At 39.0% G+C, this 20283-nt stretch overlaps 1 non-coding gene across 1 annotated transcript; it reads left to right on the top strand.

Moving 5' to 3' along the window:
* Window positions 1–19935: 19935 nt before the first annotated feature.
* Window positions 19936–20042, top strand: LOC148564905 (small nucleolar RNA R71). Its single transcript, XR_015883873.1, has one exon. It is a non-coding gene; the product is annotated as a small nucleolar RNA R71 (small nucleolar RNA).
* The last annotated feature ends 241 nt before the right edge of the window (window positions 20043–20283 follow it).

Genomic DNA, 20283 nt, shown 5'->3' with positions numbered 1-20283 from the left:
TGAGATTCTATACTTAAAGTTGTCTTTCTAAAGCTTTTACAGAAAACTGCCTTTTCCACATTATTTTATTATTTTTATTAAAATATTATTTTTAATTAAATATTATTATTTAATATTTTATTATTATTTATTATTTTAATACTAAATTTTCGAAAATTAACTTACCTTTTACTTTTAACCTTTAAAATTCATTTTTTACCACCCGTAACTTTTAATATTTCTAATTTTACCACCCTAACTTTCAGAAATTACCATATAACCCCTTAAAAAACCAAAAAATTTACTCCCTTGCCCTTTCTAAGATCTAAAAGGTGTTCTTCAATGTTCTTCACCACACTCAAAGTGTTCTTCATGTTCTTCGTATATTCTTCAAATTCTTTCTCTGTTTTTACCCGTTTTTCAGTCTTTTCAGCAACCGATTTTTACCAAAATTCAAAATAAATTTCCAGCCACTAAAACACCATCTTTTCTACATGATTTTAACACAAATTGAACCTCAATTTAAGCTCTAGGGTTTCATTTTCTAGCAGCCACAAGAACACACATTCATAGCTTGAATTTCATCAAATTTCATCAAATTTCATCAAATTTTCACCAAAATTTCAACAAGAATTACTCATACAAACAATCAATTTCAAGCACAGACAAACCATATCATAATCACACAACTCAAACACAATCAATCAAGATTAAATTCGTCAATCCCTACCTGGTTTTGCTGCTCCTAATTCGGTTAAACTTTCAGGTGGTCCTTAAGCACTTTTTCCTCCTAAATCACATCAAGAACAACTTTAAATCCAAAAACTCTCAACTGACCAAATCTCACTCAGTATGTTAGGAAGAGATATATCACCTTAGACTTGCTGGAAATTCACGTTTCTTGGCCCTCAAGTCAAGTTAAGCATGATTCCTAAGGAAGAACATCAAGAAAACACAAGTTTTGCATGGTTTTCCTTGAAAACCGAATTGAAATGGGAAGGAGACAGCCATCTCACCTTATTTCCATCCTTGATAAGTTACATGGTTATGTAGAGGAAGAAGAGAGGATCATTTTTGTGAAATCGGAGTTTTGATTTGAGTTTTAGTTCAGAAGAAATCGAGCTTTGAAGATTAAGTGTTCATGAAAGTTTCTCTCTTTTCTCTCTTGTTATTTTCGGCCAAAATGATGAAATGAGACAGCCTTGGAGGTCTTGGGGGTGTAAGGTGAGTTGTGATTGGTTGGCTTGGAGGTGGATTAAAATAATATTAAAATATCTCTGGTGTACAACTACTAAAACTAGGTGTATCGGAACACTCGTAAAAGCATCTCTAAAAATTATTTTCTGAGCTACTAGCATAAATGACACTAGTAACATATTTATTATGAGAATAGAACATGTATAATGAGGCCTTAGCATTGCTAAATTCATTAGAGAGTGCTAGTGCTAAGCTGCACCAGTAAACCGTAAACCCGGTTAAACCGATTTTCTATTTTTAACAAAAACAGACCAGGTAACCTTATAATGTCATTCAAGCATTTTCTAATACTAATATAATGATAATATTATACTATTATCTCTCTCCTCTCAAGAATTGAGTCCGGTTCGTCAAACAGAGACTATTTACAAAAATCAAAATCAAAACTACCAACCGATACGGTTCAAAAACAAGGTTCTTCGCGATTGCATTATCGAGCTTGCCCCAGGGGAGGTTATAACTTAAAGATGACTTAATGATAATGAGGATTGAGATGCTTGATGATATAACACAGGTGTTCCCTTTACTGATCTTCCGGAGAAATCCGTACTTTCAGAAAATATCTCATGTACTCGAGAATCAGGGTTGTTACATTCTACCCTCCTAAAAGAAAATTTTGCCCTCAAAATTTCAGTTACCTGAGAACAGATGTGGGTAATCAGCTCTCATCTTATCTTCCAATTCCCATGTGTGCTCTTCTTCTCCTCTTGGTTCCCATGATACTTTGACTAAGCGAACAGTCTTGCCTCTTAGCTGCTTATCACTTCTTTCGACGATCTGAACTGGTGATGGTTGATATGTCAAATCATTTTATAACTGTATTGTTTCTGGTTGTGAAACGTGACTCTCATCGGGAACATATTTCTTAATTTGTGAGACATAAAAAAAACATCATGAAGGTTTGATAAATAAGGAGGAAGGGCTATTTGATAATCTACTAGACTGACTCTTTTAAGAATTTGGAAAGGTTCTATGTATTGTGGGTTAAGCTTTTTAGTCTTAAGGGCTCTACCTATTCCAGTAATCGAAGTTTCTTCTAGAAAGACATGGTTTCCCTCACTAAACTCTAAGGGTCTACGACTATTATCGGCATAGCTCTTTTGACGGCCTTGTGCTGTCTGGATCTTCCGACGAATCTCCTTTATCTTCTCAGTAGTTTTTTACACTAAGTTAGGACCAAAGATACTAGCTTCCCCATCGTCATTCCAACACAATAGTGTCCGACATCTTCTTTCGTAGAGAGCTTCGTATGGTGCCATCCCGATACTTTATTGGCAACTGTTGTTGTAGACAAATTCGACCAACAGCAAATACTTATCCCAGCTGCTTTGGTTGTCTATCATACATAATCGTAACATGTCTTCTAACGTCTGGATTGTCTGCTCTGATTGTCCGTCTATCTGAGGATGGTATGTTATACTCGTGTGCAATTCTGTTTCTAACGCTTTCTGAAAAGCTCCCCAGAATCTAGTAGTAAACCTCGAAACTTGATCTGAGACAATTTACAAAGGTATCCCATGTAGTCATACGTTTTCTTGAATATATATTCGTTCCAGCCTTTCATGCACTCTTTCTGTCTTCGAATAGATGAGAATATCGTCTATGAAAACTACTACAAACTGATCAAGGTACGGACGGAAAATACGATTCATGTAATCCATGAAAATCGTAGGAGCATTAGTTAGTCCAAACGACATAACCGTATACTCATTGTGACCATAACGAGTTCTAAATACAGTCTTCGATATATCTGATTCTTTCACTCGAATCTAGTGATAGCTCGATCGCAAATCAATCTTTGAGAACACAGTTGCACCTTCCAACTGATCCATCAAATCATCTATCCATGGAAGTGGATACTTGTTCTTGATAGTGTCTTTATTTAGCTGTCGGTAATCTACGCAAAGTCTGATTTCACCGTCCTTCTTCTTTACTAGCAATACTGGAGCTCCCCAAGATGATGCACTAGGACGAATAAATTCCTTTCCAAGTAGCTCATCCAACTACTTCTTCAACTTTGCAAGTTCCAGTGGTGACATCCGGCACGGTGCTATGGAAATCGGTCCGGTTCCAGGTACTAGTTTAATGTTGAATTCTATCTCTCACTAAGGAGGAAACTCAGGTATGTCGTCCGGGAAAACATCAGGAAATTCCTTCACCACTCAGATTCGTTCTAAGCTTAGTTCACTGTCATTCGAGCTAGCCACTAACAGAATGTACCCCTCATAATCCCTCCCGTCTAAGGTAACTCTTACAAGATTCAGATATAAGATGTGGGACAAAAATGGTTTAGTACATAGACTATCAGATGGAATAACAGCAGTTCTTTTAAAATAATCAAGGAAAGTATGATACTTAGGTAACCAATCTAATCCTAAAATAACTTCTAAACCACATAGAGGTAAACAGATTAGATCGTGTATAAAAGTCCTGTTCCTAATAGCGAATTGTACTTGCAGGCACACTAAACTGGTCAAAGCATTTTGGGATGCAGGTGTATGGACAATCAAGTGAAAATTCAATTTAAAGAAATATAATCCTAACTCGTAAGTAATAGTTAGAGAAATAAGGAATGCGATGCACCCGAATCATACAGTACAGTTAGAAATCGATTCTTGACATAACACTGACCTTGAATGAGGGCGTTCGATTGCACAACATCGTCAATAGTGATAGCAAACACTCGTCCTTGTTGCTGGGTTCTAACTGAATTTTGAGTAAATCCCTTCAGACAATCTTTGGCAATAGTCCAAGTTCTCCACAAGCATAGCAGTTAGGTGATCCAAACTGGCAAGACCTGTTATCATGCTCTTTTCCGCAATGCTTACATGCAGTGTTTATATAAGCCTGATGGGCTCGTTTACCATTGCCTTGCCTTACTTTACCTCCATTCTTACTCGTACGGCGAGCAGTAATGTTACCAACTTGTAGGTTCTTATGCTGTCGTATGCCACGCGCTTTAAAATGCACCCTTCTCCCAGCTGCCTGATAAACCCATATTTTATGATATATTTTGTGCTTAATCTGAGTGATTTATTCAATCCTTCACCCACTTATTCATATTAATTTCATGGTTTTACTTTCCCTTCCTTATTATGTGATGTATGTGAAAAACATGTTTCCTATGCTTTAAAATTAATTATTTTAATTACCTTTATTTCCATTCGATGCTGTGATTAGTGTATTGAGTAGTTTTAGATCTTCTAAGGCAGGAATTACTTAAAGGATGGGAAGGAAATATACAAAAATAGAAGGAAAGCATAAAATGGAGTTTTTGAAGAAAGTGGCATCCATGCGATCGCATGGGCGATGCGACCGCATGCCAAGCGCGAAGAAGAAGCGACGCGGCCGCATGACTGACGCGACCGCGCGCCTTAAGCAGAACACATATGACGCAGCCGCATGACTGACGCGACCGCGTGACAAGGAAAACTCTGAATGACACGACCACGTGACCCACGCGGACACGTGACAAAGGCCACACACCAGAAATTGCAGAAAATGCTCCCAGCGAATTCTGAAGCCCTTTTTGGTCCAAATCCAAGTCCAGAAGGCATAGACCAGAGGTTATGAAGTGGGGGAATGCATCCATTCAAGAAAGAGACCACTTTAGTTTAGTTTTCATGATTTAGATTTAGTTTTGAGAGGGAGATTCTCTCCTCTCTCTTAGGATTAGGATTTCGGATTTCTCATAGTTTTAGGAGTGACTCTCGATCCCAGGTTCAATGTTATTTTACTTTATATTTATCTCTTACTTTCAGATACTTTAATTCTTATATTAGTTATGTTGCCTAATTGGCTTATGCTACATTCATGTTACAGATTACTCTTTTGAATTAATGTTATTTGAGGTATTTCAGTTTAATATTGCTTTCTCTTATTTACATTATTGTTGTTCTCATCTGAAGACATTTTTATTCCATTAGATTTACTTTTCTCCTTTTTGGTCTTGGTTAAGAAATCAGTAACTCAGGAGTTATCAAACTCAAACATGAATGATAATTGTTATCTTTGTTAATTGAATTGAACTTCAATAATCCCAATCTTTTCTTAGGAAATAAATAGGATTCGAAGATCAAACCAATTAATCCCTTGACCTTCCTTTATCTTGGTAAAGGTTAACAAAGTGGAATTAAGATTCAATTCTCATCATCATTGATAAAGATAGCTAGGATAGGACCTCTAATTTCTCATACCTTGCCAAAAGTTTATTTACAGTCATCTATTTATTTTACTTGCCATTTAAATTACTTGTTCTTCATTTACTTTAGTTGCTAATTAAACCATTCGCTCCTCATTCTCAAAACCCCAATTTACAATCTCCATAACCAATAATAAGAACATACTTCCCTGCAGTTCCTTGAGAAGACGACCCGAGGTTTGAATACTTCGGTTATCAATTTATTTAGGGGTTTGTTACTTGTGACAACCAAAACGTTTGTACGAAGGGATTTCTGTTGGCTTAGAGACTATATCTACAACGCGACTATTTTTATGAAATTCTTTACCAACATAAAATCCTAACGTCAAAATGGCGCCGTTGCCGGGGAACTGCAATCGTGTGCCTTATTATTGGTTATTGTAAATATTTTTTCTTTTACTCGTTTATTTGTCTTTATTTTTCCCCTGTTTATTTCTTTTTAGCTACTATGAATTCTCACCCCTTTCGCTTTGAGTTTGGTTCTAATGTTATTGAAAGGTATGAAAGTTATAACAGGAATATGCATCAAGGTCAGAGCAATCAAAGATGGATGGAGCCAAGAGGATCTGATCAACCCTTTAGGCAATAACACCCTCCATGATATCATGGAAAAAGACCATTCTACAATGCATACCAAGCAAATAGACATGGTGGACAACCTTGTAATTACCAACAAGCCCCACCCTATGCTTATAGACCATCCTCTCAACATAACTTCGAACCACCACACTCACAAGCTCATTTTCACCATTCACCACCGTATGATCCGCCTTTACCCCAGTTCCAATCCAATCACTCCCAAACACCACCACTTCTCCCTGTGCCATATCCAAATCTATCACCCCAAGAATCAGAGGTTCGCCTCAAGAAAACAGTAAATCGACTTCAAACAACCCTTCATCAACTGGAGAAAGCAGTAAGTCAATTATCTTCTAGACGTTCGAACATTCAAGGACATCCCAATGCCCCATGTGGACAATCTAATGAAGAGCGTAGCATGAAGGAAATACTAGAAACTCCAGTGGACAAGACAGAGCATGGTTTCGTACTGGAACAAGTAGAGGAAGCTGTCATTATTGAAGAAGAAGAGTTGGTTGAAGACTTAGGAGATGCTGAACTTCCATGGGAATACAAAGTTGTGGAGCATTCTGTCAAGGATGTTACAGTTGATGCTAAGGAGGATTGTGCGCAATCCCCAGAGCAAGTCTTTCATGAAGAACTAGACAGAATAACCCAAGAAGCAAATTTCCTTGATGATGATAGTCACAAGTCAAGTTCTCTTAGTAATGAGCTTGCATCCGCAAGTGAATTCTCTGAGATCGAAGAATCTTTCCCAAGTGAATACGAAGATGATACGGAGGTAGATTTCTCTCAACCTCCAGTCTATGACTTAAGTGATGAGGAAGACATAGATGGCTTTGATCAGGACATGGATACGTTTGAAGAATCTTGCAAAGAAGTGGAGAATTTCACAGAAGAGCACAAGGGAGTAGAACTCACAGAATCACTGGAACCACTTATCCCAAGGCCATTACCACCCAATACAAGCTTCAAGTGGGTACAATCCTTAACCTTTAACTGTATTTTTCCACTTGAATATGGTTTCCTTGAAACAGATGGTCAGCTTAGAGCTCTCTGCGGCTTTAAGAGTAAGCGGGAAATGGCTCGTACTCAGAGCTGGTTCACAAGGTTCAATAAGGTTCCATGCTTCAACTTGAAGTGCACGGATTGGCATCATGATCAATCGGATGGATCTCGGAAAATGCTTGGTTATCCTGGTGAGAATCTAATCTCTAAACCGCCCGGATGGAAAAGTATAGATCAAGACGAAGGCGGATTCAAAAGTAAAGTTTGGGATCCTGGAATCTATGCTGACATTCATCACCCTAGGAGCCTGACAATCTGTTTGAAGCTGCTCAGAAGCTTCACATGCCTAGTTTGGGACCCCGGAGGCTATTGGCATTCCAAGCATTGGTGGAGATTTCTGGATGAATTTAAGCATAAGCCGCCATAACAGGAAGCTTATCCAATGTCCAACTTAAGGACTTTAACTAAAAGTGCTAGGTTGGAGACAACCCACCATGGTATGATCGTTCCTTTTTCAATATTTTTTATTTAGTTTTATTTGTTTTCAAATTTTATTTTATTGAACCTGGAGTTTTGCATCTCATTCATATTAATCATTGCATTCTACATACTGCATAATTGCATACCAGTTTAAAAAAAAAGGGTGCGCGATGCGACCGCATCACTCATGCGATCGCGTCACATTGCGAAAAACACTTCCCACGCGACCGCGTCATTCACGCGGCCGCATGACCTGGAGATCAGCGTAAAGATCCAACGTCCAGAAAGTTAGGCTGGAATCGTGCGGCCATTGTGCGTTTAGCATAAAATGCCCACACGATCGCGTCACTCACGCGATCGCGTCACTTGCACAACCTCAATCCCACGCGACAGCGTGAGCGACGCGATCGCGTCGCATAGGATTGCACAACACCCCAAAAGGAGACAGAGAGTTACGCTGAAATGACGCTGGATTCGTGTGTTTAGCACAATTTCCAGTGACGCGATCGCATGCCCCAGGCGATCGCGTCATTCACTCTTTTTGCTCTCCACGCGATCGCGCCACTCACGCGATCGCATCAACCACCCATATTTTATGATATATTTTGTGCTTAATCTGAGTGATTTATTCAATCCTTCACCCACTTATTCATATTAATTGCATGGTTTTACTTTCCCTTCCTTATTATGTGATGTATGTGAAAAACATGTTTCCTATGCTTTAAAATTAATTATTTTAATTACCTTTATTTCCATTCAATGCCGTGATTAGTGTGTTGAGTAGTTTCAGATCTTCTAAGGCAGGAATGACTTAAAGGATGGGAAGGAAACATACAAAAATGGAAGGAAATTATAAAACAAAGTTTTTGAAGAAAGTGGCATCCACGCGATCGCATGGGCGACGTGACCGCATGCCAAGTGCGAAAAGCAGCGACGCGGCCGCATGACTGACGCGACCGCACGCCTTAAGCAGAACACATATGACACGGCCGCATGACTGACGCGACCGTGTGACAAGGAAAACTCCGAATGACGCGACCGTGTGACCCACGCGGACGCGTGACAGAGGCCACGCACCAGAAATTGCAGAAAACGCTCCTAGCATATTCTGAAGCCCTTTTTGGCCCAAATCCAAGTCCAGAAGGCATAGACCAGAGGTTATGAAGTGGGGAATGCATACATTCAAGAGAGAGAACACTTTACTTTAGTTTTCATGATTTAGATTTAGTTTTGAGAGGGAGATTCTCTCCTCTCTCTTGGAATTAGGATTTAGGATTTCTCTTAGTTTTAGGAGTGACTCTCAATCCCAGGTTCAATGTTCTTTTACTTTATATTTATCTCTTACTTTCAGATACTTTAATGCTTATATTAGTTATGTTGCCTATTTGGCTTATGCTACATTCGTGTTAAAGATTACTCTTTTGAATTAATGTTATTTGAGGTATTTCAGTTTAATATTGCTTTCTCTTATTTACATTATTGTTATTCTCATCTGAAGACATTTTTATTCCAGTAGATTTACTTTTCTCCTTTTTGGTCTTGGTTAAGAAATCAGTAACTCAAGAGTTATCAAACTCAAACATGAATGATAATTGTTATCTTTGTTAATTGAATTGAACTTCAATAATCCCAATATTTTCTTAGGAAATAAATAGGATTCGAAGATCAAACCAATTAATCCCTTGACCTCCCTTTACCTTGGTAAAGGTTAACAAAGTAGAATTAAGATTTAATTCTCATCATCATTGATAAGGATAGGTAGGATAGGACCTCTAATTTCTCATACCTTGCCAAAAGTTTATTTACAGTCATCTATTTATTTTACTTGCCATTTAAATTACTTGTTCTTCATTTACTTTAATTGCTAATTAAACCATTTGCTCCTCATTCTCAAAACCCCAATTTATAATCTCCATAACCAATAATAAGAACATACTTCCCTGCAGTTCCTTGAAAAGACGACCCGAGGTTTGAATACTTCGGTTATCAATTTATTTAGGGGTTTGTTACTTCTGACAACCAAAACGTTTGTACGAAGGGCTTTCTATTGGTTTAGAGACTATATCTACAACGCGACTGTTTTTATGAAATTCTTTAACAACATAAAATCCTAACGTCACTGCCTGATGATTGCTAAGATGCCTTGGTGGAAATCCTTGGAGACTCACCTTGGCCACAGTCACTTTCTTAATACATTCTTCCACTAACTTGCTCTTGTTGACTAATTAAGCAAAATTACGTATCTCCAGCGGAACTATTGATCTCATCATATCATCACGAAGGCCTCCTTCAATCTTCAAGCACTTCCATTCTTCAAAGTCAGCAGGATTCCCTTGACAGATCTTAGAGAAACGACACAAGTCATCGAAATTACGAGCATACTCAGCAACAGTCATATCCCCTTGCCTCAGCTGCATAAGCTCTATCTCTTTAGCATCACGCACTACTCTTGGGAAATATTTCTTGTAGAATTCATCTTTAAAAATATCCCAAGGAATGTCACCTTCATTACGTTATAGCAGTTGCTGTATCCCCTACCACCAGTACTCAACTTCTCCCTCGAGCATATAAGTAGCAAACTCCACGTGTTGTCCTTCCGGAACATGCTACGCTCTCAGTGATTGTTCAATACCTCGAAACCAGTTATCAGCGTCAGTCGCAATGAGTGTACCCTTGAACTTAGGCGGATTAACCTTCAGAAAGGTCGCAAGGGTCATAGGTCTTTCAGGATGCCCTAAGTTATTCTCATCATTCCCATTTCTCACTCCAAGACGTTCAACAGCCCTAGCCGCTGTTACCGCAGCTTCACGCACTACTTCAGCCGCATTGTGCATGGTAGCCATAAACGTTTCCTGTTCCCTCTCGTAGTTAACATTAGGAATTCTTTCCCGTACGCCTCGTCTCCGTGAACCCATTGTAGTCCTGTTCACACCAAACAATCATTGTTAAGGTGATCAGTCTTAACACTTCAAGTCAAGTGTGAACATTCCCAAAATGAAAACACAGAAACAATCATGCAACATATATCACTGGGATATCCTATACGCATGAGACACACAATAGAGTATGAAATGAAGCATAGTCAGTCCACTCCCCAGGCTCTACTGGGAACGAACTACTCTGATACCAAATTGTAACGACCTAATTTTCAATATGTCTAGATCATACCAGAAACTGAGCGCTACCAATTTGTCTTCCTAATTATTATCTATTATTTATCATATGAGCCTGATTCGTTGTTAAAAGCGTAGTTAATTTGCGAGGTGTATTTTTTATTTGAAAATGTTTAGATTAATAGACAGAATCATTTATAATCAATTCACAAATAATAACAGATAAAACAGTTATAAACAACCACACATAAATACATCACAAGTAGTTGACAACATTCGGTGATTCAGCCTTTATTAGAATATAGACTGTTAGTTAGAACACCCCTAGATATAGCTAAATAATATCTATATACATGTATATACATACAACATCCCAGGTCTTGACCTGTTCAAGAGGTCCCTAAGCTGGCACCTAGGCTAGCCTAGACTTTATACTCACCTAGTCCCTCTAAACTACTAAAGCGAGGGAAAGTACGTTCTAGGTCTTCAAAACTCAAGTCAGGTGGAACGTCATCAAAAGATAGAACATCGTCTGCTACTCCTCTGTACGATCAGACTTTTCCACAGGACGTCTCTCTGGTGCCTCATGAAGTAGCCACACAATAGGAATCTCCTACACAGGATTTAGGTTAAAGTACGCATACAAACGGGGTGCAGATGTTGGCTGGTCTCACAGTATATACATATAAACAGAGAACGATATTCACCCTAGACTCAGAAGACTATCTAGAGCAGAATCCTCTTCTTGCGAATGGTCATCAGCGAACTATGGTAAGGTACTCTTACTTCAATCTGAAGGGGGAAGGGAGAAAGAAGGGTTAAGAACTGGGGAGTTCTTAGTAGGGTCAGGGTTATTAGTTACGTTCATTAATTCTATGTTGTTTAGCAGACTATTAGCAGAATACAAAGAAGCAGTAATTAGAAAACACAGATAAGTAGAGAAGATAGAAAAAACAGATAGCAGAACACAAACAGAAGAATACAAGAAAATAACACAAGCGCAGATAATGGAATACAAACAAGGAAAGCATACATTTATACCACAATCATAACAAAGGAAATGCGCAACCAAGTATGATGTATGTCTAGCCCTAGCGCAGGTAATGAGCTCATCTGTCGGTTTCTACCCGCTCCCGACGTAACCCGAAGCAGTTGAAACGGGTATGGTTTTCCAGTAAGCATAGGTACAGTTCTCACTAACCGACGTATGCGTCATATTCTCTGTAAGCAAACTCTGCCTTATAGGTGGCGGCATTCCAGCCGTGTATAAAATCATATTCTCTGTAAGCAATCCTTGCCTTACAGGTGCAGCATTCTAGCCGTGTATGAATTAATATCCTCTGCAAGTGATCCCAGGTTATCAGTTGCAGGTTCTGCTCTCAATAGCTGTGTAACACTGGAAAACTTTCTGTGGTCGTACCACTATCTAACTGACTGCCTTCACGCAGCAGATCATTACATAATCATTCTCATTATCATCATTCATCATCATTCTCATTATTCATCATCATTTTCACATTCTTATGCAGTACCTCTTTCTTTCTCTGTTCAATCATACTGTACAAATTTTACATCTTTCACTTTTACAATATCTTGGCTCAAATCATTTCTCTTTATCATATTATTCTTTTCTCTTTGTATCTCTTTACTTTACTCTGGTTACTCTGTGCTCTGTGTTACTTTTTTCTGCTCTGATTTCTCTGTTTAACATGTGTATTTAAAGCTTATGTAAATTTCGGTATGAATAGTTAGCCTATCCCAGGTATAGGTTCATTAAGTGTATACTGAAACAGTTTAACTTTTCATATAACACCTAACCCTAGTCGCAACTCAAGTACTAACTAAGTTGCCCTAGTTCGTTCACTAGTCTCTGTCTGTTTTTCTGTCATTAAAATTTTACAGACTTTTTCTTTGCTTTTTATCTTTTCTTTAACTTTTTATCTTTTCTTTATCTTTGCCTCACTATCATGTTATTACCACTCCCTAAGTGTTTTACGAAGGTAATTATGAGATTCTGCACTTAAAGTTGTCTTTCTAAAGCTTTTACAGAAAACTGCCTTTTCCATATTATTTTATTATTTTTATTAAAATATTATTTTTAATTAAATATTATTATTTAATATTTTATTATTATTTATTATTTTAATACTAAATTTTCGAAAATTAACTTACCTTTTACTTTTAACCTTTAAAATTCACTTTTTACCACCCGTAACTTTTAATATTTCTACTTTTACCACCCTAACTTCCAGAAATTACCATATAACCCCTTAAACACCAAAAATTTTACTTCCTTGCCCTTTCTAAGATCTAAAAGGTGTTATTCAATGTTCTTCACCACACTCAAAGTGTTCTTTGTGTTCTTCGTATATTCTTCAAATTCTTTCTCTGTTTTTACCCGTTTTTCAGTCTTTTCAGCAACCGATTTTTACCAAAATTCAAAATAAATTTCCAGCCACTAAAACCCCATCTTTTCTACATGATTTTAACACAAATTGAACCTCAATTTACGCTCTAGGGTTTCATTTTCTAGCAGCCACAAGAACACACATTCATAGCTTGAATTTCATCAAATTTCATCAAATTTTCACCAAAATTTCAAGAAGAATTACTCATACAAACAATCAATTTCAAGCACAGACAAACCATATCATAATCACACAACTCAAACACAATCAATCAAGATTAAATTCGTCAATCCCTACTTGGTTTTGCTGCTCCTAATTCGGTTAAACTTTCAGGTGGTCCTTAAGCACTTTTTCCTCCTAAATCACATCAAGAACAACTTTAAATCCAAAAAATCTCAACTGACCAAATCTCACTCAGTATGTTAGGAAGAGATATCTCACCTTAGACTTACAGGAAATTCACGTTTCTTGGCCCTCAAGTCAAGTTAAGCATGATTCCTAAGGAAGAACATCAAGAAAACACATGTTTTGCATGGTTTTCCTTGAAAACCGAATTGAAATGGGAGGGAGACAGCCGTCTCACCTTATTTCCATCCTTGATAAGTTACATGGTTATGTAGAGGAAGAAGAGAGGATCATTTTGGTGAAATCGGAGTTTTGATTTGAGTTTTAGTTCAGAAGAAATCAAGCTTTGAAGATTAAGTGTTCATGAAAGTTTCTCTCTTTTCTCTCTTGTTATTTTCGGCCAAAATGATGAAATGAGACAGCCTTGGAGGTCTTGGGGGTGTAAGGTGAGTTGTGATTGGTTGGCTTGGAGGTGGATTAAAATAATATTAAAATATCTCTAGTGTACAACTACTAAAACTAGGTGTATCGGAACACTCGTAAAAAGATCTCTAAAAATTATTTTCTGAGATACTAGCATGAATGACACTAGTAACATATTTATTATGAGAATAGAACATGTATAATGAGGCCTTAGCATTGCTAAATTCATCAGAGAGTGCTGGTGCTAAGCTGCACCAGTAAACTGTAAACCCGGTTAAAACGATTTTATGTTTTTAACAAAAACAGACCAGGTAACCTTATAATGTCATTCAAGCATTTTCTAATACTAATATAATGATAATATTATACTATTATCTCTCTCCTCTCATGAATCGAGTCCGGTTCATTAAACAGAGACTATTTACGAAAATCAGAATCAAAACTGCCAACCAATACAGTTCAAAAACAAGGTTCTTCGCGATTACATTATGGAGCTTGCCTCAGGGGAGGTTCAAACTTAAGGATGACATAATGATAATGAGGATTGAGATGCTTGATGATATAACAGAGGTGTTCCCTTTACTGATCTTCTGGAGAAATCCGTAGTTTCAGAAGAGATCTCATGTACTCGAAAATCAGGGTTGTTACAGAATACTCACTTAATTGCACCCTTTGAGACTTTTATTTATTGACCCCTTTGTCTTTTCAAGGTTCATTGCATTCTTAGGCTAAGTGTTCTATGAGGGGGCGACTCTTTAAAATAAGCTTTCAGCCAACACTCCCGAACCAGTTGGTTCAAGGTGATAGGTGTTGAAACACCCCTAAGGACTTACTCCCTCAAGTCTCTCTCCCCCATACATGCACACCACAGGCACATGGTTTGTTATTTTCTTTCCTTGAGGCCTTGGTGTCCAGCACCTCTTTGGGTTACTAAATGTTCTGTAGCAAGGTTGCTCTTGATAGTGGATTTTCAGTTGATAATCCCGGGTTAGTTAACCCAAGTTATCAAGTGATGAAGAACTCCTAAGAACTTATTCATCCAACCAGATCCTTGGTACAAGAGCACCACAGACACATCCCTCAAGATTCAAGCCCTTAGTGCCTAGCCTTATTTCTTATTACTTTTCTTTCTTTTTCAACTCTTATTGTTCTTTTCCTATTTCTTATTAGGATCTTGTTATTTAGCTAGTCTCATGGGGTGTGTTTCAAGCATATGACTTCAGGATAGATAGTTGCCTTCCTACCTTGTTGGTGAACCAACTTAGCTAATCTATTACCACACCACAAATTTAGGAACTTACTCCACAATATGAAGATGCATACATTCTAAAGGATAGATAGTTGTCTTTCAGGATAGATAGTTGTCTTTCATAGCATACATTCTCTTTTTATTTGATTCAAAAGGATAAGCATACAAGTAGCAAGGTGAAGATGCAGCAGTGACATTAGACTAGCAAGCATAGACCTAAGCAATGACAACTTAAAGGCAGAATTTAAAATTCTAAACTACCATGGAAACATGTTCTATTTCATACATGATTTTCCTTATTTAAAGCTTTGAAAAATATGGAACAAAGAGGGAACTCCACCACCTTTTACTCATGGGGGTGCTCATGCTCTCCCTTTTGTTTGTCCTCTTTGTGTCCACTTGTGTTTCCTCGTATCCGTGCTAGTCTGGCTTTCTTCCACTCCTCAAGTGCCTTCCTTACTGATTCATGACTCTTATCTACCCTCTCTCTTTCTTCTCGCGCTAATTCATCCTTTACTTCTTCATATCTTGTGATTCCCGGGTGCAGTACAGGTAGTTGTCCAACTAAGTACCCGAGCCTGGCTTGAGTGTTTACATGATGTCCAGTCTCGTTCATGTAAACTCCTTCTGCAAACGCTCTGTATTCGTCAAAGATTTCTGCCTGTTCCAGTTGTTTCTGATGCATATCATGTATGTGTGCACCTTGATGTGCTTGGATGTTGATTAGCTTTTGGATGGCTTCTTGTTGTTGATCTTGCCTTTGCTCTATCCTGTGGAAGGATTCACCCCAATGTTTTCCTTGTTCTAGTTCCTGCTCCATCAATTGCTTTTACCATTCCCCCTGTTGATTCATCCATCCAGAGAGTAATTCTTCTTGACGGCTTACCAACTGTAGTTGCAACTCTTTCTGTGCCCCTTGATTTTCCAAGTATTGTCTAGATAAGCCATCAATGGCTTCCTGTAGATGGTGCATGTCTAAAGGGGCTTGCTCCTCTAAGTTTTGTCCTTCTACTACTTGATGGGCTGGCCTCTTTCTTGGCTTTCGTTGAGGTAGGAGAGATGCAACCGCATGCATCCGTCGGACAGTAATTGGGATGCCCACTTTTATCCACTCGGGGTCCTCATCTTCGAACACCATCCCAGCCCTGTCACACAAACAAAAAATAGTGCCGGGGTAGCCTAAGCTTCCTCCAGAATCGCTCTTTTCAGCCATCTTCCTAATACCTTGAGCTATAAGTTCATGGACCTTGATCTCTCTCCCTTTAAGTATACATTGCACCATTGTTGCTCTCTTAAGATTCACCTCTGAGTTATTCCCAGCAGGAAGGATGGATCTCCTTACAATTTTAAACCACCCCTTTGCCTCAGGGGTGAGGTCCCCTCTCTTGATGAACTTGGGTTTCCCCTGAGGATCTCGTACCCAATCAACTCCTCGCACGCATATATCTTGTACAATCTGGTCATGATTGGGGCTGCCATCTATTATGGAGTGATAGCTTTCTTCTGCAAAGGGTGTGGCTCGTAGCTTTAATGCCCTTATGATGCTCATGGGGCTAAAGTCCACGGTTACCCCTCTCACGAAGCTTATATAGGAGTCATCTGCCTTATCATACCTGACTGCATTTGCATAAAACTTTCTTACAAGAGTTGCATTTACTTTTATGACTGGATCAGTAAGGAGCTCCCATCTTCTCTTCTCCACCTTCTCTGTGATTTCGGGGCACTCAGTTTTTCTGACTTGAAAACCTAACTCATATATGATCTCCTTCTCAACCATCCATCCATATTACAGTGCATGGTGAAAGGTTTTGAATTTCTTCTCATCGAAAGGGCGTCGCTCCATCGGCTCCTTCCCTTTTCTTCTCTTAGAGCTTGATGATGCCATAAGTGATTGTTAATATGTGAAGGTGTAAAGGGTGTGGATAATTGGCTTCGGCCGGTTAAGATGGGGTGTAGTGAAGGGAGTGAGTGAGAGTGTTTTTGATGGGGTAAGAAGAGTTGGGTGTTGAAAGTGGGAAGTGTAGAGGATGGAAATTGGAATGTGAAAGGGAGTATAGACTAGGAACCACTTTATATAGGGAGATGGTGAGTGAATGAAAGGTGTGGATTGATGGAGTGGTTGTGTGATGAACGGATGGGGTTTAGCATGGGATGAGAACAAGGATCATCAACTTTATGAAGGGGGGTTGGTTCGATTTCCAAGCGTGTCACTCTTCCAATGTTGCATGGCAACATTTCCCAATGCATCCCCCTTGAAAACACGTGTATAGTACTTATCCTTTTGTGGTGGCCGAATCCTCCTTCTTCAATTGTCCCATCAATTCTCCTACAAATAAAGGGATATGATTAATGAATTTGTGAAAAGTGGTGGAAAAATTTAAAAGAAAAGAAAGAGTAACTACTTTTTAAAATTTTTTTTTGTTGTTAACTGACTAAGTGCTATTCATAAGTACAAACCAACTGACTGATTGATTGTCCATGTATGCAACATTGGTAACACCAAACTTAGTTTGTGGCCATGTGGAGTAAAAGGAATTGTTCAAGGTTCTAAGAGTGACATGATATGAATTGCATTCATGTTCTCTTAGTGTGCCTTGAACACCAAACTTGTTCTTCACTATATGTTGCATAAAAGGATTCATTCAAGTATATGTCAGAGTTGATTTGGATTTCATGAACCTTGCATTATTAACTACTTTTAAAAGCATATAAAACATGGGTTGCCTCCCATGAAGCGCTTCTTTAGCATCACTAGCTTGACGTTCTGCCCTTTGTCAGGGTGGTTGGTAATGCTTCAGATCTTCCCCTCTTGCAGTAAACCTATATCCATTGGCTTCATCAAGGATCTCTACATGCTCTAGGGAGAGAACTTTGTTGATGGTGAAAACCTTAGGTAGCTGAGATGGGATGGTGGGGAGATGAGGTGGGTTATCTAGGAAGTAAGCTGAGATCACTTTATCCCCTGGAGAGAAATCCTCTGTAGGGATCTTCTTGTTCCTCCATCCCCTTGGTGCCTTCCTCTTCGTTCCTTTTGATGTTGCCCTACTCTTTGTGGCCTCTTCTTTCAAGGAAATGTTGTTGCTGGTCTCATATGACTCTGGTGGTTTAGGTTCCTTCTGATTTTCCTTAAGCTGTGACAGTTGCTGATTATCTTGTTCATCAACCAAAGGGATTCCCTGTGATTCAATGCTTGTTTCTTCCACCAGTGCTTTGTCGTGCTCTTTCCTTGGTTCCTTGCTTTCCTGATCTGCTTCTTGTGAGGGTTTGAAGACATTGAATGCGAGTTGTTCGTTATGTATCGTCAATATTAGCTCTCCTCGCTCCACATCTATGAGCGCTCTGGCTGTAGCTAGGAATGGTCTTCCCAATATGATTGGGTGAAGGTGACTCTCTTCTATTTCCAATATGACAAAGTCTGTAGGAAGGAAGTAGTTCCCAACCTTTACCAACACGTTTTCAACCACTCTTACTACTTATTTTTGAGTTTTGTCAGCTGGCCTAATGACTACGTCTGTGGGCATTAGCTCATTGATCTGCAGCTTCTTCATAAGGGATAAAGGCATTAAGTTGATGCTTGCTCCTAGGTCACAGAGTCCTTTGTCAAACATTGTTTCTCCTATGGCACAGGGGATGTGAAAACTCCCTGGGTCCTTCCTTTTTGTAGGCATCTCTGATTGAATGAGAGCACTACACTCCTTATTCATCACTATTGTTTGCCCTCCTTTGAGTGAGCTTTTCCTGGTCAGCAGCTCCTTCATATACTTAATGTATGAGGGCATTTGTTGGAGGGCCTTGATGAATGGTATGTTTACTTGGAGAGATGCAAACATGTCAAGAAACCTTGAGTATATTCTCTTTTCTACACCACCCTTGAGTTTTTGGGGAAAGGGTGCATAGAGTCTCAACAGCTCCTTCTGTGAAATTTTCGTTTTTTGGTGATCCTCTTCCTGTTTCTCTACTGATGTATCTCTAGGTTGTTCTAATGGTTTGTTCGGCTCTTCCTCAGTCCCCTTATCACTTATAGTGACCATCTTGCAATCTTCCCATCTAACCTTCTTTGCTTCACCTCTCGGGTTCTTCTCTGTGTCACTTGGGAAGCTATCAGTAGGTTTGGGAATCTTTTCAGAGAGGCATCCCACTTGAAATTCCAGCCTCTGAATGGTGTCTCCCTAGTTTTTAAGATTAGCTCGCACCTCCTCTTTGAACACCTTGTTATCTTGAATCTCTTTGTATATGCCTTCAAGTAGAGTCTCAATCCTTGATAGTCTTTCTTCTGATGATGGTGAGTTGAGATTGGAGGGATGGGAAGGGCCATTTTGGCTTTGGTATGGATGTTGAGGTGTGTTGTTAAGTGGGTGCTGATATGATCTGTGTGTGGAATGTTGGTGAGCTGCATTGTTGTTGGGGTTGTGGCGTCTCTGATCTTGGCCTTGGTCTTGTTGATTTCCCCACCCAAAGTTTGGGTGGTTCCTCCAACCAGGATTGTAAGTCTTGGAGTATGGGTCATGGTTCTGCCTAGGTAGATTTCTAATGTAGTTGGCTTGTTCCTGATCACCATCTGCTTCTTCATTTATTCCTTCTTGAGCTGCTGTTGAGGTGGTGATTACTGCTACTTGACTCCTCTCTATCTTCTTGGTAAGGTCAGCCAGCTGCTTGGTGATCATCTTGTTTTGAGCTAGTAGTGCATCCACATTGTTTAGCTCTATTACTCCTCTAGTGTTGCCCCTTTCAGAAGCATAGAAGTAGTCATTCTCAGCTACAGTCTCAATTACATCTATGGCTTCTTCAATGGTCTTCTTCTTGTTCAGAGATCCCCCGGATGAGTGGTCTACTGCCTTCTTTGATTCATAAGAAAGACCTTCATAGAAAATGTGTAACTGCACCCATTCATTGAACATATCTGGTGGGCACCTTCTTGTCAGATCCTTAAACCTCTCCCATGCTTCATATAGAGTCTCACCATCTTGTTGCCTGAAAGTTTGAACTTCAGCTCTCAACCTGTTGATTCTTTGAGGAGGATAGAATCTCGCCAAGAACATGTTCACCACATCTTCCCAGGTTGTTAAACTCTCCTTCAGAAAGGATTCTAGCCATTTAGATGCCTTGTCCTTGAGTGAGAAAAGGAATAGAAGTAGTCGGTAGGTGTCAGGATGAACACCATTAGACTTCACAGTGTCACATCTCCTCAGGAAGGTGGTTAGATGTTGATTGGGATCTTCTTGAACACTTCCTCCGAATGAA

This window comes from Arachis ipaensis, chromosome B5 (assembly GCF_059453495.1).
Source record: "Arachis ipaensis isolate K30076 ecotype BB chromosome B5, ASM5945349v1, whole genome shotgun sequence".
In the NCBI taxonomy this organism is placed as follows: Eukaryota; Viridiplantae; Streptophyta; class Magnoliopsida; order Fabales; family Fabaceae; genus Arachis; species Arachis ipaensis.
The sequence above is the reverse complement of the archived record's forward strand: the minus strand, read 5'-3'. Positions and strand labels throughout refer to the sequence as shown.